The 20,253-nt window shown below is 47.5% G+C and overlaps 1 protein-coding gene across 2 annotated transcripts in view; it reads right to left on the bottom strand.

The window, feature by feature from the left end:
- LOC139228082 (tyrosine-protein kinase transmembrane receptor ROR2-like) overlaps positions 1-20,253 on the bottom strand; it is a 304,606-nt gene that overhangs the window by 248,554 nt on the left and 35,799 nt on the right. The window lies entirely within an intron of this gene.

Genomic DNA, 20,253 nt, shown 5'->3' with positions numbered 1-20,253 from the left:
TTACACAGCACACCATCTGATAATGGAAAAAGACAGGCTAATGTTTTGGGTGCAAACCCTTCATTTCTTTTCAGATACTGACAGGCCTGCAGTGTATTTCTAGCATTTTCTGCTTTAGTTTCAGATTTCTGGTATTTGCAGTACTTTTTTTTTTTAATTTAGTCACGGGATGCATGGCCAGCATTTATTGCCCATTCCAAGATGCCTTGTGAAGGAGATAGTGAGCCGCATTCTTGAACTCCTATGGTCCTTGTGATGATAGTAACTATGGTGTTAGTTGAGAACTTCAGGACACTGATCTAGCAACAATGAAGAAACTGTAATACATGTCCAAATCAAGATGATGTGTGAATTGCGAATGTAGAACAACCCCACTTCTCCAGTCTCTCCACATAACTTAATTTCTTCTACACCCTCTCCAAGTCCTTGATAGCCTTCCAAAAGTGAGGTCTAACCAGTGTTCTATAAAGGTTTAGCAGAACATCTTTTTGTACTCTATGTCCTATTAATAATTAAGGATTCCATATGCCACCTTCAAAGATTTGTGCACATACACTCATAGGTCTCTGTTTCTGCACCCCCTTTAAAATTGTATCATTTCGTTTAAAAGGCTTCTCCCCATTCTTGAGTATGAGAGTAAACTTGCAGGGAACATAAAAACTGACAGCAAAAGCTTCTATGAATATGTGAAGAGAAAAAGATTAGTGAAGACAAATGTAGGTCCCTTGCAATCAGAATCAGGTGAATTTATAATGGGGAACAAAGGAATGGCAGACCAATTGAACAAATACTTTGGTTCGGTCTTCACTAAGGAAGACACAAATAGCCTTCCGAAAATAAGAGGGGACTGAGGGTCTAGCGAGAAGGAAGAACTGAAGGAAATCCTTATTAGTCAAGAAATGTGTTCGGGAAATTGATGGGATTGAAGGCCGATAAATCCCTAGGGCCTAATAGTCTGCATCCCAGAGTACTTAAGGAAGTGGTCCTAGAAATAGTGGATGTATTGGTGGTCATTTCCCAACATTCTATAGACTCTGGATCTGTTCCTATGGATTGGAGTGTAGCTAATGTAACCCCGCTTTTTAAAAAAGGAGGGAGAGAAAACACGGAATTATAGACCGGTTAGCCTGACATCAGTCGTGAGGAAAATGTTGGAATCAATTAATAAAGATGTAATAGCAGCGCATTTGGAAAGCAGGGACAAGATCGGTCCAAGTCAGCATAGCCTGACATCAGTCATGGGGAAAATGTTGGAATCAATTAATAAAGATGTAATAGCAGCGCATTTGGAAAGCAGGGACAAGATCGGTCCAAGTCAGCACGGATTTATATTAGGGAAATCATGCTTGACAAATCTTCTAGAATTTTTTGAGGATGTAACTAGTAGAGTGGACAAGGGAGAACCAATGGATGTGGTGTATTTGGACTTTCAAAAAGCTTTTGACAAGGTCCCACACAAGAGATTAGTGTGCAAAATTAAAGCACATATTATTGGGGGTAATGTACTGACGTGGACAGAGAACTGGTTGGCAGACAGGAAGCAAAGAGTAGGAATAAACGGGTCTTTTTCAGAATGGCAGGCAGTGACTAGTGGGGTACCGCAGAGTATCGTTGCCGGCAGCATGCAGAAATCAAGCGCAGGCAGCGGAAGGAGCGTGCGGCAAACCAGGCTCCCTGCCCACCCTTTCCCTCAACGATTATCTGTCCCACCTGTGACAGAAACTGTGGTTTTCGTATTGGAGTCTACAGCCACCTAACAACCCATACTAAGAGTGGAAGCAAGTCTTCCTCGATCCCAAGGGATTGCTTAGGATGACCGCAGGGTTCAGTGCTGGGACCCCAGCTATTTACAATATACATTAATGATTTGGACGAAGGAATGGAGTGTAATATCTCCAAGTTTACAGATGACACTAAGCTGGGTGGCAGTGTGAGCTGTGAGGAGGATGCTAAGAGGCTGCACGGTGACTTGGACAGGTTAAGTGAGTGGGCAAATGCATGGCAGATGCAGTATAATGTAGTTAAATGTGAGGTTATCCACTTTGGTGGCAAAAACAGGAAGACAGAATATTATCTGAATGGTGACAGATTGGGAAAAGGGGAGGTGCAACGAGACCTGGATGTCATGGTACATCAGTCATTGAAAGTTGGCATGCAGGTACAGCAGGCGGTGAAGGCGGCAAATGGCATGCTGGCCTTCATAGCGAGAGGATTTGAGTATAGGAGCAGGGAGGTCTTACTACAGTTGTACAGGGCCTTGGTGAGGCCACACCTTGAATATTGTGTACAGTTTTGGTCTTCTAACCTGAGAAACGAAATTCTTGCTATTGAGGGAGTACAACGAAGGTTCACCAGACTGATTCCCGGGATGGTAGGACTGACAAATCAAGAAAGACTGGATCGACTATGCTTATTTTCACTGGAATTTAGAAGAATGAGAGGCAATCTCATAGAAACATATAAAATTCTGCTGGGATTGGACAGGTTAGATGAAGGAAGAATGTTCCTGATTTTGGGGATGTCCAGAACCAGTGGTCACAATCTAAGGATAAGTGGTAAGCCATTTAGGACCGAGATGAGGAGAAACTTCTTCACTCAGAGAATTGTGAACCTGTGGAATTCTCGAGCACAAAAAGTTGTTGAGGCCAGTTCGTTAGATATATTCAAAAGGGAGTTAGATGTGGCCCTTACGGCTAAAGGGATCAAGGGGTATGGAGTGAAAGCAGGTATGGGGTACTGAAGTTGCATGATCAGCCATGATCATATTGAGTGGTGATGCAGGCTCGAAGGGCCGAATGGCCTACTCCTGCACCTATTTTCTATGTTTCTATGTTTCCTACCAAAATGCATCACTTCACAACTCTGTTAAATTTCATTTGTCATGTACCTTCCCATTTCACCAGTCTGTCTATGTCCTCCTGAAGTCTGTTACTATCTTCCTCATTGTTTACCACATTTCCGAGTTTTCTAACATCGGGAAATGTTGAAATTAAGCCCTGTATACTTAAGTCCAGTTCATTAATATATAGCAAAAAGAGCAGAGGTCCCAATACCAACCCCTGGGGAACAATTTTTTATACTTCCCTCCAGTCTGAAAAACAACCGCTCAGCACTGCTCTCTATTTCTGTTCCTTTGCCAATTTCATAGCCACACTGCCACTGTCCCTTTAATCCCATGTTTTTTTTTACAAAATTAAAGCCCTAGTGCTAGAAATTCGGTTTTCACGAAAGCAGTATTTTTTCGCCAAAATTACTGTTTTCGCTTCGCTATCAGGCCGGAAATTCAACCTTCAATTTACGCAGCGGTAAAAATCGGCATTGCACAAGGATTGATGGCGCAAACCGCAATCCTCACCAACTTTAGTCCAAGGCCGATACCGCTGAGAGTTGGGCCTTGGGAGGGCGAAAAAATACCAAAAAATAAACTGGAAAAAACAAAAAAAAAATTCACAAAAGGTTTACAAGACACTTATCTATCGAATCACTGAAAAATAATTTTAAAATAAAAACTTTAACTTACCTTTTTGCAGGTCTTCAAACTTACCGCTGCTGGCAGGGCTGCTACGACAGGTTTTACCCTGTCGGTATTCTGAACGCAGAATACAGGTGCGTAGAGAGCCAAATATTTGGCGAAACGCTATTTCGGGTCTTGCACAGTGGCGCTCCTCTGCCCAGCGGTACGTGGAAAGCATCACCGCAAAACATCACCAAATTTCCCGCTGACCGGGTTTTTGCTAAAAAGGGTGAAATAGCTCCAAAAACCAGGTCGCAAAATCACCGAATTTCTAGCCCCAAGTCTCTGGGGGACCGAGGGTCTAGTGAGAAGGAAGAACCGAAGGAAATCCTTATTAGTCGGGAAATTGTGTTGGGGAAATTGATGAGATTGAAGGCCAATAAATCTCCGGGGCCTGACAGTCTGCATCCCAGAGTACTTAAGGAAATGGCCCTAGAAATAGTGGATGCATTGGTGATCATTTTCCAACAAGCTATTGACTCTGGATCAGTTGCTATGGACTGGAGGGTAGCTAATGTAACATCACTTTTTTAAAAAGGAGGGAGAGAGAAAACAGGCAATTAGAGACTGGTTAGCCTGACATCAGTAGCGGGGAAAATGTTGGAATCAATTATTAAAGATGAAATAGCAGCACATTTGGAAAGCAGTGACAGGATCGGTCCATGTCAACATGAATTTATGAAAGGGAAATCATGCTTGACAAATCTTCTGGCATTTTTGAGGATGTAACTAGTAGAGTGGACAAGGGAAAACCAGTGGATGTGGTGTAATTTGGACTTTCAAAAGGCTATTTACAAGGTCCCACACAAGAGATTGGTGTGCAAAATTAAAGCACATGGTATTGGGGGTAATGTACTGACGTGGATAGTGAACTGGTTGGCAGACAGAAAGCAGAGAATCTGGATAAACGGCTCCTTTTCAGAATGGCAGGCAGTAACTAGTGTGGTGCTGCAGGGCTCAGTGCTGGGACCCCAGCTATTTACAATATACATTAATGATTTGGATGAAGGAATTGAGTGTAATATCTCCAAGTTTGCAGATGACACTAAACTGGATGACGTGTGAGCTGTGAGGAGGGAGATTGGACAGGTTAGGTGAGTGGGCAAATGCATGGCAGATGCAGTATAATGTGGATAAATATGAGGTTATCCACTTTGGGGGCAAAAACACAAAGGCAGAATATTGTCTGAATGGCAGCAGATTAGGAAAAGGGAAGGTGCAACGAGACCTGGGTGTCATGGCACATCAGTCACTGAAAGCAGGCGGTTAAGAAAGCAAATGGCATGCTGGCCTTCATAGCTAGGGGATTTGAGTATAGGAGGTCTTACTACAGTTGTACAGGGCCTTGGTGAGGCCACACCTTGAATATTGTGTACAGTTTTGGTCTCCTAATCTGAGGAAGGATGTTCTTGCTATTGAGGGAGTGCAGCGAAGATTCACCAGACTGATTCCCGGGATGGCTGGACTGACATATGAGGAGAGACTGGATCGACTGGGCCTTTATTCACTGGAGTTTAGAAGGATGAGAGGGGATCTCATAGAAACATATAACATTCTGACGGGACTGGACAGGTTAGATGCAGGAAGAATGTGCCCGATGTTGGGAAAGTCCAGAACCAGGAGACACAGTCTAAGGGTAAGGGGTAAGCCATTTAGGACTGAGATGAGGAGAAACTTGTTCACTCAGAGAGTTGTTAACCTGTGGAATTCCCTACTGCAGAGAATTATTGATGCCAGTTCGTTGGATATATTCAAGAGGGAGTTAGATATGGCCCTTACGGCTAAAGGGATCAAGGGGTATAGAGAGAAAACAGGAAAGGGGTACTGAGGTGAATGATCAGCCATGATCTTATTGAATGGTGGTGCAGGCTCAAAGGGCCGAATGGCCTACTCCTGCACCTATTTTCTATGTTTCTATCCGCTGTCGAAACCCTCATTCATGCCGTTGTCATCTCTAGACTTGACTATTCCAATGCACTCCTGGCCAGCTTCCCATCTTCCACTCTCCATAAACCTAAGGTCATCCAAACGTCTGTTGACAGTATCTTAACTCACACCAAGTCTCATTCACCTATCATCCCTGTACTCGCTGACATATATTGGCTCCCATCTTTGAACTCATGTGGAAGCAAGTCATCCTCATTCGAGGTACTGGCTATGATGATGATATTGGCTCCCAGTTCAGCAGCACCTCAATTTTAAAATTCTCAAGCTCATTTTCAAATCCTTCCATGGCCTCGTCCCTCCTTATCTCTAATCTCTTCCAGCTCTACCACCCTCCCAGATATCTGCACTCCTCTAATTCTGGGCTCTTGCACATCCCCGATTTTAATTGCTTCACCATTGGTGGACGTGCCTTCAGCTGCCCTAAGCTCTGGATTTCCCTCAATAAACCTCTCCGCCTCACTTTCCTTCTTTAAGAGGCTCCTTAAAACCTACCTCTCTCTGCCCTAATATCTCCTTATGTGGCTTGGTGTCAAATTTTGTTTGATGATTCTCTTGTGAAACGCCTTGGGATGTATTACTAAGTTAAAGGCGGCATATAAATGCAAGTTGTTGTTGTTATAAATGGCTTGTGGATTTGTATTGGTGCTAGAAATGGCAAAATGGTTAAAGTTTTTCATTCCCAGAATGCTTTTGCATGTAATGTGTCAGGGTACAATTTCGCTGACTGTGCTGTTTGGCTTCTGCTGAAAGTGCAGGATATGTGATTTGTGCCTGCTGACTTATTTTTGTAGCCACATTGTGAAACGAGATAGCCAAGACAGTAAGACAATGGAGCTCAGGCAATCTCCGTGAGAGAAGACCTATAAAGATCGAGCTTTCCTTGACATTTGTAGAGAGTCAGGATCAAAAGTATCGACAAAGTTTACATAGCTGCCCAGAGGAACACGGAGTAACATTGTTTATTTCTCTGTATGCATACTGCTCAAAGACATTGGGCCCAAGTTTCGGGCCGCACCCTGGACGCCTGTTTTTCGCACCACAAAGTGCGCCTAAAAAACCTCACCTATTCTCCAGCTCCCTGCAGGTCCTTTGGAGCTGGGTGCGGCGCAGCACGAGCTGTGGGGGGCGGAGCCAGGTCCCTGCGCTGAAAACAGTGCCGGGACCTCTGCACATGTGCGCTACAGTGGGTGCGCATGTGCAGTAGCTTCAGGCGCCCAAAACTGTGGGAGGGGCCCGAAGCACGCAGCCCCTAGCCCTGGCCGAATGGCCTCACTGGGGCTGCGTGGATAAGGCTCCTCCCACCCGACCCGACCACCGCTCTCCACCTCCCCCCCTTGGCAACTCAACCTCTGCTTCCCCCCGCCCCCTTGCGCCCCGACCTCCGCTCCCCCCCGCCCCGACCCATTCTCTGCGCTCCCCCCCCCCCCCGACCTCCGCGACTCTCTCCCCCCCAGCCACCGGACCTCCGCGACCCCGACCCCGCCCCCCCCGAAATCCGACGCCACCTACCTGTAAATCCAGCCCGAAGTCTTGGGCCCGGCCTTTCAGCATCCTTCTCTCCCTCCCCCACCTCCCTCCCTCCTCTCTCCCCCTTCCCCCACTCTCCCTCCCTCCCTCCCCCTCCACCCCCCCCACCCATCTCCCACTCCACCCCCCCACCCCTCTTCTCCCCCTCCACCCCCCCCACCCTTCTCCCCCTCCAACCCCCCTTCTCCCCCTCCAACCCCCCCACCCCCCTTCTCCCCCTCCAACCCCCCCACCCCCCTTCTCCCCCTCCACCCCCCCACCCCTCTTCTCCCCCTCCACCCCCCCAACCCCCCTTCTCCCCCTCCACCCCCCCACCCCCCTTCTCCCCTCCACCCCCCTTCTCCCCCTCCAACCCCCCCACCCCCCTTCTCCCCCTCCAACCCCCCCACCCCCCTTCTCCCCCTCCAACCCCCCCACCCCCCTTCTCCCCCTCCACCCCCCCACCCCCCCCTTCACCACCCCCTTCTCCCCCTCCACCCCCCCTTCTCCCCCTCCACCCCCCTTTTCCTCAAAAGGGGGCATCACCAACACCTATGCCAATTCTGGCCAGTTAGTCAACTTTGGACAGCTAATAGTTACTCCATTTCAACTTCGGCCAGCATATGTGGCCACTCGAAAAAACCGGCAACAGATGCCCGGACAGCAGCAGCAGGAAAGGTAATAGAGAGGGGGAGAGAGAGGTGGGGGAGGAAGAGAGAGGTGGGGGAGGAAGAGAGAGGTGGGGGAGGGAGAGAGAGGGTTGGAGGGAAGCCTTTCAGGTGTAGTTAGGTGTGGGGACCGGGAGGGAGAAGACCACTCGGCCTGGGCTAGGGGCGGGGGAGCAGACCGGGAGGCCACTCAGCCTGGGTTAGGGGCACGAGAACGCACCGGCAAGCCCTTCGGCCAGGTCTAGGGGCGGGGGAGCAGACCGGGAAGCTTGGGGAGGGGGGCGGTGGGGAGGGTGCGAACTAGCCGGCATTGGGGGCCACAGAGCGACGGGAAGGCACCGGAGAGGCTTGGGGCGGAGGGGAGGGGCGTGAGCGGAGGTAAGAGACAGCGAACTGGCCGGCATTGGGAGCCACAGAGCGGCGGGAAGGCACCGGAGAGGCTCGGCAGGTGGGGGAGTGGGGGGGGCGGAGAGATTGTGTGTTATAATCTACAGCTTCTTGAAGCCCGGCTAGCTCAGTCGGAAGAGCATGAGACTCTTAATCTCAGGCTCCCAGATTCGAGCCTCACGTTGGATGATAACTTTTATGTTTCTATCAAGGGGTATGGCGAGAAAGCAGGAAAGGGGTAGAGAGGGAATGATCTTATTGAATGGTGGTGCAGGCTCGAAGGGCCAAATGGCCTACTCCTGCACCTATTTTCTATGTTTCTATATTTCTATTGCACTGGTTACTCACTATATGAAGCTGAAGGAAGTCTCCCAGACTTGGAGCTCTACTGCGCATGCACGGCCATTTCAGCGACGTCAAAAACTTCACTTTTTGCCCCCGCGCATGTGCAGAAGGCCCAGCTCGGTTTTCCAACGCAGACCGCAGGGTCCACCGCCCCCCCCCCCCACCGAGGTTACTGGCCACGCTGCACGGCTGCAGATTAGAGGCCAACATCGGGGAAACTATGAAGATTTTTTCCTGGCGCCTCTATTCACGTAATTAAGTGGCGCAACTTGGGCAAGTACACCAGAAAACAGGCTCGGGGAAAATTGAGCCCAATGCGAGAAGAATGGAAAACAGAGATACAGAGACAGACTTAGGGCTCAATTTTCCTCTTTACCAATTTTTGCCACTCAGGAGGATTAATGGACGATTTTTTTAGTGCCCAATGCACTGGAAAAAAAGTTCCAACTTTCGCCAAAGTAAAATTTCATTTTGGTGCTGCATTACCCGAAGTTAAGTCTGGAGGTGGAGCTTCAAGTGTGTGCCAAAAACTCTGAGCATGCACCGGAAAAAGAAATCATTTTTTCCACATGACGGTGTGCACGCACATATACAGTAAACTTCCTGGTCTGGATCAATAGCTTGTGAGAACCCAGTCGGATCGGAGCTGGATCTGGACATTTAAATTTTAGCTGGAAAAGATGGATCCAAGGGAAGGGGAGGGGGAAGGAGAAGGGGAAGAACCAAGAGATTTTTAGCAGAAGAAATTCAGCCCCTAGTAGACATAATTGAGAGGAGATGGGATGTGCTTGAGAACAAAGGAAGAATGGGACAAAAGAAACTGAAGCCCTCTCTACTAGCAAAACTTTGGGAACAAGTTGCAAAAGAGTTAAATGCAATGGCCATGACCCCGAGAAGTGGCATGCAGGTCAAAAAGAAGTGTCAGGACCTTGGCCAAGCAGTTACTGTAAGTAATATTTCTATTTATGCACTGCAATTACATTTGTAAATGTGACTAATATATGTGTTTGTGTGTGTGTGGGGGGTACCACAGTAGAAGGACCCTCTCTTAAAAAGTTCTACTTTCATCTTTGCAGAGAAAGTTGTCACAGATCAACCGAGAAAGGTCAAAAACGAGTAGGTGCGCCAAGTAAGCTGCAACTAACAGCCGAGGAACAGAGGATCGCTGATATGATTAAATCTCGCAAGAGAAGATTAACCACCAATCTGGATGCTGGGCCCCGGTTACCGAGAGAGGGTAAGCCATGCAACTTGCAGAGTCTGGGTTGGCTAAATGTTAAGTACTGCGTGGGCTAGCTACGCTTCGGTTTATGAGAAGTTTTCGGTCAGCTACGCTTCGGTTTATCCAATGTGCTTTCATCGTGATCTTTGAAAAAAGCCCGTGCTGTGTGACCCACATACTCATGTCATCCTGCCCCCTCCCCTGCTGCTCACGAAACATCTGCTCTGTTATGTTTTGCAGATATTGTGCATCAGGAAAAGACAGAAGCTGAAGCAGAAGTAGAAGCAGAGCATGATCAGGAAGGCGCAAGTCCAGATATTCTTCATCAAGGTCAGGGCGAGAATGAGCTGGAGAATGAAGGGCAGCATGAAGACCCCAATACTGAGATGGTTACTGTTATGTCTCAAATAAAGCAATGTGACTGAGTAGTGCAGACTTGAGTAAGTGTGACCTTAGTCTCTTTATTATGACTCCAGAGTGCTGGCACATCATGGGAGGCCTGCTTATATGCAGTGCTCCCAAGGGATGCTGGGATCCCTTTGGACTCCAACAGATGCACCCTCTGGTGGCAGTAGAATGCTGGTTACAAGGTGTTGCATACATAACATCACTCCCCTCCCCACCTCAAAGTCAATAGTACACTTACTTATTTACAGGGTGAGACGATCTGGGGCTTTCCGTTCCCTAGTTGACCGTCTCGGTACAAACATAGGTGCAGGTGAGTTGGTTGGGCCTTCGCTGGAATGCTGTAAAGCTGGCCTTGCTGGGCTGCTGGGGATGATGAGTTCAGCTTCGTGGTCAACCGCAATGTCGGTTGCCACTTGTGTGTGTATCGGAGGGTCGGATTTGGTGGTGTCCTCTGCAGGTTGCTCGTGGCTGTCTGTGAATCGCAGTTTGGTTTAGTCCAAATGCTTTCTGCAAGTTTGTCCATTTGCAAGTTTGACCTCAAACACTCTACTCCCTTCTTTGGCTACGACAGTGCCAGCAAGCCATTTGGGACCATGTCCATAGTTGAGTACAAATACAGGGTCATTGACTTCAATATCGCGTAACAAATTTGCACGATCATGGTACTTGCTTTGTTGATACTGCCTGCCCTCGACATGATCATGGAGATCAGGGTGGACTAGAGAGAGCCTTAGTTTGAGTGCGTTTCATAAGAACATAAGAATTAGGAACAGGAGTAGGCCATCTAGCCCCTCGAGCCTGCTCCGCCATTCAACAAGATCATGGCTGATCTGGCCGTGGACTCAGCTCCACTTACCCGCCCGCTCCCCATAACCCTTAATTCCCTTATTGGTTAAAAATCTATCTATCTGTGACTTGAATACATTCAATGAGCTAGCCTCAACTGCTTCCTTGGGCAGAGAATTCCACAGATTCACAACCCTCTGGGAGAAGAAATTCCTTCTCAACTCGGTTTTAAATTGGCTCCCCCGTATTTTGAGGCTGTGTCCCCTAGTTCTAGTCTCCCCGACCAGTGGAAACAACCTCTCTGCCTCTATCTTGTCTATCCCTTTCAATATTTTAAATGTTTCTATAAGATCACCCCTCATCCTTCTGAACTCCAACGAGTAAAGACCCAGTCTACTCAATCTATCATCATAATGTAACCCCCTCATCTCAGTGAATCGTCTCTGTACCCCCTCCAAAGCTAGTATATCCTTCCTTAATTAAGGTGACCAAAACTGCACGCAGTACTCCAGGTGCGGTCTCACGAATACCCTATACAGTTGCAGAAGGACCTCCCTGCTTTTGTACTCCATCCCTCTCGCAATGAAGGCCAACATTCCATTCGCCTTCCTGATTACCTGTTGCACCTGCAAACTAACTTTTTTTTGGGATTCATGCACAAGGACATCATCACGCCCGGCAACCAAATTTTAATTTGATTTTACGTTTTAAAGTTAATTTGTTTTAATTGCCGGTGCTTTTAGTGTCCCCTTCCCTTTTATAGGGGGCACTGGGGAAAAATTGTGATTTTATTGCCCAAAAAAAAACAAAAAAAAAAGAAAAAAACACAAAAAAAAAAAAAAAACACAAAAAAGGGGGAAAAAAAAAATGGGCCTTGTAAATGTCTGGAGTGTCACCCAGGTCGGGTGGCACCGTTTAATGTTTTTATGTTTTCACAGATAAACTCAAAAGAGTTTCATGCACAAGGACCCCCAGGTCCCTCTGCACTGCAGCACGTTGTAATTTCTCCCCATTCAAATAATATTCCCTTTTACTGTTTTTTTCCCAAGGTGGATGACCTCACACTTTCCGACATTGTATACCATCTGCCAAACCTTAGCCCATTCGCTTAACCTATCTAAATCTCTTTGCAGCCTCTCTGTGTCCTCTACACAACCCGCTTTCCCACTAATCTTTGTGTCATCTGCAAATTTTGTTGCACTACACTCTGTCCCCTCTTCCAGGTCATCTATGTATATTGTAAACAGTTGTGGTACCAGCACCGATCCCTGTGGCACACCAATAACCACCGATTTCCAACCCGAAAAGGACCAATTTATCCCGACTCTCTGCTTTCTGTCAGCCAGCCAATTCTCTATCCATGCTAATACATTTCCACTGACTCCGCGTACCTTTATCTTCTGCAGTAACCTTTTGTGTGGCACCTTATTGAATGCCTTTTGAAAATCTAAATACACCACATACATCAGTACACCTCTATCCACCATGCTCATTATATCCTCAAAGAATTCCAGTAAATTAGTTAAACATGATTTCCCCTTCATGAATCCATGCTGCGTCTGCTTGATTGCACTATTCCTATCTAGATGTCCCGCTATTTCTTCCTTAATGATAGCTTCAAGCATTTTCCCCACAACAGATGTTAAACTAACCAGCCTATAGTTACCTGCCTTTTGTCTGCCCCCTTTTTTAAACAGAGGCATTACATTAGCTGCTTTCCAATCTGCTGGTACCTCCCCAGAGTCCAGAGAATTTTGGTAGATTATAACGAATGCATCTGCTATAACTTCCGCCATCTCTTTTAATACCCTGGGATGCATTTCATCAGGACCAGGGGATTTGTCTACCTTGAGTCCCATTAGCATGTCCAGCACTACCCCCCTCGTGATAGTGATTGTCTCAAGGTCCTCCCTTCCCACATTCCTGTGACCAGCAATTTCTGGCATGGTTTCTGTGTCTTCCACTGTGAAGACCGAAGCAAAATAATTGTTTAAGGTCTCAGCCATTTCCACATTTCCCATTATTAAATCCCCCTTCTCATCTTCTAAGGGACCAACATTTACTTTAGTCACTCTTTTCCGTTTTATATATCTGTAAAAACTTTTACGATCCGTTTTTATGTTTTGCGCAAGTTTACTTTCGTAATCTATCTTTCCTTTCTTTATTGCTTTCTTAGTCATTCTTTGCTGTCGTTTAAAATTTTCCCAATCTTCTAGTTTCCCACTAACCTTGGCCACCTTATACGCATTGGTTTTTAATTTGATACTCTCCTTAATTTCCTTGGTTATCCACGGCTGGTTATCCCTTCTCTTACCAACCTTCTTTTTCACTGGAATATATTTTTGTTGAGCACTATGAAAGAGCTCCTTAAAAGTCCTCCACTGTTCCTCAATTGTGCCACCGTTTAGTCTGTGTTTCCAGTCTACTTTAGCCAACTCTGCACTCATTCCACTGTAGTCCCCTTTATTTAAGCATAGTACGCTCGTTTGAGACACTACTTCCTCACCCTCAATCTGTATTACAAATTCAACCATACTGTGATCACTCATTCCGAGAGGATCTTTTACTAGGAGATCGTTTATTATTCCTGTCTCATTACACAGGACCAGATCTAAGATAGCTTGCTCCCTTGTAGGTTCTGTAACATACAGTTCGAAGAAACAATCCCGTATGCGTTCTATGAATTCCTCCTCCAGGCTACCCCGTGCGATTTGATCAATAGATATGTAGGTTAAAATCCCCCATGCCTCCATTATTCCCTTGATTATTGCCTGCCCCACCGTAAAGTTATTATTTGGGGGCCTATAAACTACGCCCACCAGTGACTTTTTCCCCTTACTATCTCTAATCTCCACCCACAATGATTCAACATTTTGTTCATTAGAGCCAATATCGTCTCTCACAACTGCCCTGATATCATCCTTTATTAACAGAGCTACCCCACCTCCTTTCCCTTCTTGTCTATCCTTCCGAATTGTCAGATACCCCTGTATGTTTAATTCCCAGTCTTGGCCCCCCTGCAACCACGTTTCTGTAATGGCCACCAAATCATACCCATTTGTAATGATTTGTGCCGTCAACTCATTTACTTTATTTCAAATGCTGCCTTATTTTGAGTGCCCGTTTCATGAGCAGTTCGGCAGGGGGAACCCCATTGAGCGAGTGGGGTCTTGTGCGATAGCTGAGCAGGAATTGGGACAGGCAGGTCTGCAGGGAGCCTTCCGACACGCATTTCAAGCTTTGCTTGATGGTTTCAACTGCCCATTCTGTCTGGCCGTTAGATGCAGGCTTGAACAGGACAGATGTGACATGCTTGATCCCATTGCAGGTCATGAATTCCTTGAATTCAGCGCTGGTGAAGCATGGCCCATTGTCGCTGACAAGGACATCAGGCAGGCTGTGCGTGGCAAACATGGCTCGTAGGCTTTCGATGATGGCAGTGGACGTGGTTACAGACATTATTACACACTCAATCCATTTTGAATAAGCATCTACAACAACCTAAAACATTTTGCCTAGAAACAGGCCAGCAAAGTCAACGTGGATCCTGGACCACGGTTTGGAGGGCCATGACCACAAACTTACTGGTGCCTCCCTGGGTGCATTGCTCAGTTGAGAGCAAGTGTTGCATTGGCGCATGCAAGACTCCAAATCGGAGTCGATGCCGGGCCACCAAACATAGGATCTGGCTATAGCTTTCATCATTACTATGCCTGGGTGAGTACTGTGTAAGTCATGTATGAACGTTTCCCTGCCTTTCTTAGGCAAAACCACACGATTACCCCACAAAAGACAGAGCGCCTGTATGGACATTTCGTCTTTGCGCCGCTGGAACGGCTTGATCTCTTCATGCATCTCCACTAGGATGCTGGACCAGCTCCCATGGAGGACGCAGTTTTTTTACAAGGTATCAGTAAAGGTTCCTGCCTGGTGGGCAATGGTATCCGACCGAGAGCATCAGCGCAGTTTTCTGTGCCTGGCCTGTGGCGAATTACATAGTTATATGCAGACAGCGTGAGGGCCCATCTTTGGATGCGAGCAAAGGCATTGGTATTAATACCATTGCTCTCTCAGAATAGCGATATGAGCGGCTTATGTTCAGCTTCTAATTTGAACTTCAGCCCAAACAGATACTGGTGCATTTTTTTCACCCCGTAAACGCGTGCCAGAGCTTTTTTTTCAATTATGCTGGCCTTGGACAAACTCCTGGGCGCATAGGAGACCAGTTGCAATGTTCCCGATTCATTTGCATGTTGTAACACACACCCGACCCCGTACGAAGACGCATCGCAAGCTAGCACTAAACGTTCACATGGGTCATACAGAACAAGCAGTTTGTTGGAACATAACAGATTTCTGGCTTTCCCAAAAGCAGTCTCTTGTGATTTCACCCATACCCAGTCATTTCCCTTGCGTAGCAACACATGTTGAGGTTCAAGCAAAGTGCTTAACCCAGGTAGGAAATTAACAAAACAATTGGAGGAGTCCCAGGAATGACCACAGCTCCATCACGCTCTATGGTCTCGGTGCATGCTTGATGGCCTCTGTCTTGGCGTCGTGGGTCTGATGCCAGCTGCCGCGAATCTTCTCCCTAAGAATTCGACCTCTGGTGCCAGGAAAATACACTTCAAGCATTTCAACCCGAGTCCCACACAATCTAGCCGACTTAAAACCTCTTCCAGGTTCTGCAAGTGTTCGATGGTGTCCCAACCTGTGATCAATATGTCGTCCTGGAAAACCACGGTGCGTGGAACCGACTTTAGCAGACATTCCATGTTCATTTGAAAAATGGCCGCGGCCAATTGAATCCCAAATGGGCATCTATTGTAGATGAACAGACCTTTGTGCGTGTTGATGCAGGTGAGGCCTTACGAAGATTCCACCAGCTCCTGCGTCATGTAGGCTGTGGTCAGGTCCAACTTGGTGAACGTCTTCCTTCCTGCCAGTGTCGCGAATAGGTCGTCTGCCTTGGGTAGCAGATACTGGTCCTGCAGCGAAAAACGGTTAATCGTTACTTTATAGTCCCCACAAATCATATCGTGCCATCGCCCTTGAGAACCGGAACAATTGGACTGGGACACTCATTGAACTCAACCGGCGTGATGATGCCCTCTCATTGCAGCCTGTCTAGCTCGATCTCCACTTTCTCTCGCATCACGTATGGCACCGCACGTGCCTTGTGGTGGATGGGTCGTGTACACGGAACCAAGTGGATCTGCAACTTCGCCCCAAAGAAATTTCCGATGCCTCGCTCAAACAACGACGGGAACTTGCTCAAAACCTGAGCACATGAGGCGTCGTTGACGGACGAAAGCGCTCGGATGTCGTCCCAGTTCCAGCGGATTTTTCCCAGCCAGCTTCTGCTGAACAGTGTGGGGCCATTTCCTGGTACAATCCATAGTGGTAGATCGTGCACCGCTCCATCATAGGAGACTTTTACTGCTGCACTGCCAATTACAGGGACCAGCTCTTTAGTGCAAGTTCTCAGATTGGTATGAATAGGGCTCAGCTTGGGCCTTTGTGCCTTGTTGCACCACAGCCTCTCAAAGGCCTTTTTGCTCATGATAGACTGACTCGCACCCATGTCCAATTCCATGGATACTGGAATTCCATTTGGTTCAACTTTTAACATGATTGATGGACATTTCGTGGTGAAGGTGTGTACCCCATACACTTCTGCCTCCTCGGTTCGAGACTCTAGCTCAGTTTGATCCGCCATGGATCGGTCTTCCTCTGCAACGTGGTGGTTTGGAGGGTTTGCAGCTCGTCTGTACATTTGCTGGAGGTGTCCCATTGTTCACAGCCTTTGCACGTGCCTCCGCAGTGCCAACAAGGTGTTAATTGCCTCGCATTCACACTTGAAGGCGGACTCAGTCATCTGAGGTCGTGCAGCTGCAGGCGTGTACATTCTGCCATATGCATTCCTGCCTGAAAGCAACATTACTTTGTGTACAGTACTTGCCGATGCATCTTCAGGCTGCAAAATTTGTTTGGTGTTATTGCTGGTGGACATTAATGCCTGGGCTATCATTATGGCTTTGCTCAGGTTCCATGTTTCAACAGTCAATAGTTTGCGAAGGATAACCTCATGACCAATGCCAAGCACAAAAAAGCCTCTTGGTATTTGCTCCAGGAATCCACCGAATTCGCAATGTCCTGCAAGGCGCCTTAGTTCGGCGATGCAGCTCGCCACTTCCTGTCCTTCAGACCGTTGACATGTATAAAATCGATACCTTGCCATCAGAACGCTCTCCTTCGGATTTAGGTGCTCCCAGACCAGCGTACAAAGTTCTTCATATGATTTGGTTGTTGGTTTCCCCGGAGCAAGATGATTCTTCATGAGGCCATAGGTTAGTGAGTAACATAGCAAATGGTGAGGAGGATCACCCTTCGTTTGGCAGCATTCTCATTCCCTTCCATTGCAGCTCGCTGGCCATGAAGTATTTGTTGAGTCCCTCCACGAAGGCTTCCCAATCGTCAACTTCTGAGAAATTCTCCAGCATACCAATAGTTCTCTGCATTTTCGCATGATGGTTCGTTATCTATTACTCGTCGCCAGTTATGTCTCAAATAAAGCAATGTGACTGAGTATTGTAGACTTGAGTAAGTGTGACCTTAGTCTCTTTATTCTTTATTCTGACTCCAGGATGCTGGCACAGCATAGGAGGCCTGCTTATATGCAGTACTCCCAAGGGATGCTGGGATCCCTTGGGACTCCAACAGATGCACCCTCTGGTGGCAGTACAATGCTGGGTACAAAGTGCTGCATACATAACAGTTACATTGGAATTGGAGCCGGTGAACCCCACCCCCCCCCACTTGCGCCAAGCCCTTTCCTGAGCGATACAACTGACGCAACATTTCATGGTGTACAATCTGAGGCTGCAGGTCCCAGTGGGTTGCAGCAAGCCACACCTGGGAGACAGCCGAGGAGGGTGGGAAGGAGAGCTCAACCTGAAATGCAAGATGCAGGGGATATGGGATAGCTCATGGGAATGAATGGGGAGAGCATTGGGCTAACGAGATCGCTCCTGAACACTATGGGTGGGGTGAAGGAAGAATTAGCGGGACTGTCAGTAGAAGTAGCAACACTGGAGGAATGGGAGCAATGTCGGGACAGATTAGGGAGGGAATGTGGGAGGCAGCTGGTGCACCATGGGGACAGATGAGGGAGGGGATGTTGGAGATTAGGGAAGGAATGTCGGAGATTAGGGAGGGAACATTGGAGATAGCTGCTGCAATAAGTGGACACGCCCAGGCTGTCATTGCCCCACAGCAATTGGCAGCCTCAACTGCTGCCACTCACATTCCAATCCCCAGACCAACCTCAGGTAGTGTGCCGCTGGTTGTTCCACAGGTTGAAGAAGAGTCCGAAGAAGAACCCAAGCCTTCCACAATGCCATCTACTAGGTCTGTCCCCGTCCAACCCCACCAACAACAAATGCGCCTTCGCACAGAAAACAGAAAAAACCTTGCGGTCGGGGGGGAACAAGCAGAAGTCTGTGACAACGGGCACGGGTAAGGGTAGAGGGAACAACAGGGGCAAGGGGGCGCACAGCGATAAGGTCTTTGAATAAGGGGGAGGAGAGATGGCTGCACCTAGAGTTAGTTTGTTTGTTGCTGCTACTTGTTTTCTTCTTTGAAAAGTTTAAAGTTTGATACAATTTTTTTAAATTAAAGTTAAGTACAACTATACAAATGTTTAACACAACTAATTATTTTAAAATTTAACCAGAATCCTCTACATTTTTTTTGAATTAAAGCAACATAAACCAACACAACATTACATCATTTCACTGTCGTGTGCTGCATGCTGCACAACTTGGCCATCATGAGGGAACAGGTACTGGATATTGAAGATTCTTCTGAGGGGAGAAGGGGGTGGGGTAGGAGGAGGAGGCTGACAACGAGGTGAAGGAGGAGGAGGAGGAGGAGGACGGACCCATGTACATTATTTTTACACATCGACAGGTGCAAAGAGTCAACACTGTTGGGCTGTTTAGCCTTCAGGCAGCAAAGCGATCATGGATTAGCCGCTGACCCAAGTCTCTAGCTATGGCTATAGGTGCACGAGGCCGCCTCTTCCGCCGTCGTCCTGCGGGTTCAGGTGGTGGCATGGGTCCGTCTTCCTCCTCCTCCTCCTCCTCCTCCTCTTTGTCAGCCTCCTCCTCCTACCCCACCCCCTTCTCCCCTCAGGAGAATCTTCAATATCCAGTACCTGTTCCCTCATGATGGCCAAGTTGTGCAGCATACAGCACACGACAGTGAAATGACGTGGTGAGGGGCATATTGCAGGATGCCTCCACAGTGGTCCAGGCATTGGAAACACTGATCAGTATACCAATTGTCTGCTCTATGATGCTCCATGTGTGTGACATGTTGTACCGACGCTCTGGCTCTGTGTGTGGATTGCGTAGGGGGGTATAGCCAGGTGATGAGCCCGTAGCCTTTGTCCGCGAGCAACCAACTGTGCCCTTCTGGCAGCTCCTGAAACATCGCAAATATAATGCCCTCACGAGGATGAAAGCATCATGGATGCTTCCTGGATAGTTGACATCCACTGCCATGATCCGATGCGTATTGTCGCAAACGAGCTGCGTGTTTAGGGAGTGGAACCCTTTCCTGTTGCGATAAACCTCGGAGTCATCCAAAGGTGCTCTGAAGGCGATGTGTGTAAAGTCGATCGCACCCTATAACTTGGGGAAGCTAGAAATTCTGGAGAACCCCAGAGCCATTTCGCGTTGCCTGCATGGTCATAGGGAAATTGATGAACTGGGCCCTTTTGGCATACAGTGCAGCAGTCACCTGTCGAATGCAGCAATGTGTGGTGTGCTGCAAGATGCAGCATATATCCCCAGTTGATGCTTGAAGTGAACCAGAAGCATAGAAGGCAAGTGCTGCAGTGACCTTCACTTCCATAGGTAGGGCAGTCCTCCTGCTACTTCTTGGCTGTATATCTGCCCTGATTAGCTTACAGATCTCTGTGATGACCTCCTTTGTAAATCACAGCCTGCGAATGCAGTCTGCATCACTCAGGCATAGGTATGAGTGCCTATCCCTGTAGATTCGATCAGGACATGGCATACTCCCCATCAATCCCCTCTCTATAAGAATATAAGAAATAGGAGCAGGAGTAGGCCATAGAGCCCCTTGAGCCTGCTGTGCCATTTAATACGATCATGGCTGATCTGATCATGGACTAAGGTCCACTTCCCTGCCCGCTCCCCATAATCCCTTATTCCTTTATCAGTTAAGAAACTGTCTATCTCTGTCTTAAATTTATTCAATGACCCAGCTTCCACAGCTCTCTGAGGCAGCGAATTCCAAAGATTTACAACCCTCAGAGAAGAAATTTCTCCTCATCTCTTTGAAATGGGCGGCCCCTTATTCTAAGATTATACCCCCGAGTTCTAGTCTCCCCTAGGGAAAACATCTCCTCTGCATCCACCTTGTCAAGCTTCCTCATAATC

This window comes from Pristiophorus japonicus, chromosome 1 (assembly GCF_044704955.1).
Source record: "Pristiophorus japonicus isolate sPriJap1 chromosome 1, sPriJap1.hap1, whole genome shotgun sequence".
NCBI classification, from domain to species: Eukaryota; Metazoa; Chordata; class Chondrichthyes; family Pristiophoridae; genus Pristiophorus; species Pristiophorus japonicus.
This window is presented reverse-complemented; position numbering and strand designations above follow the sequence as displayed.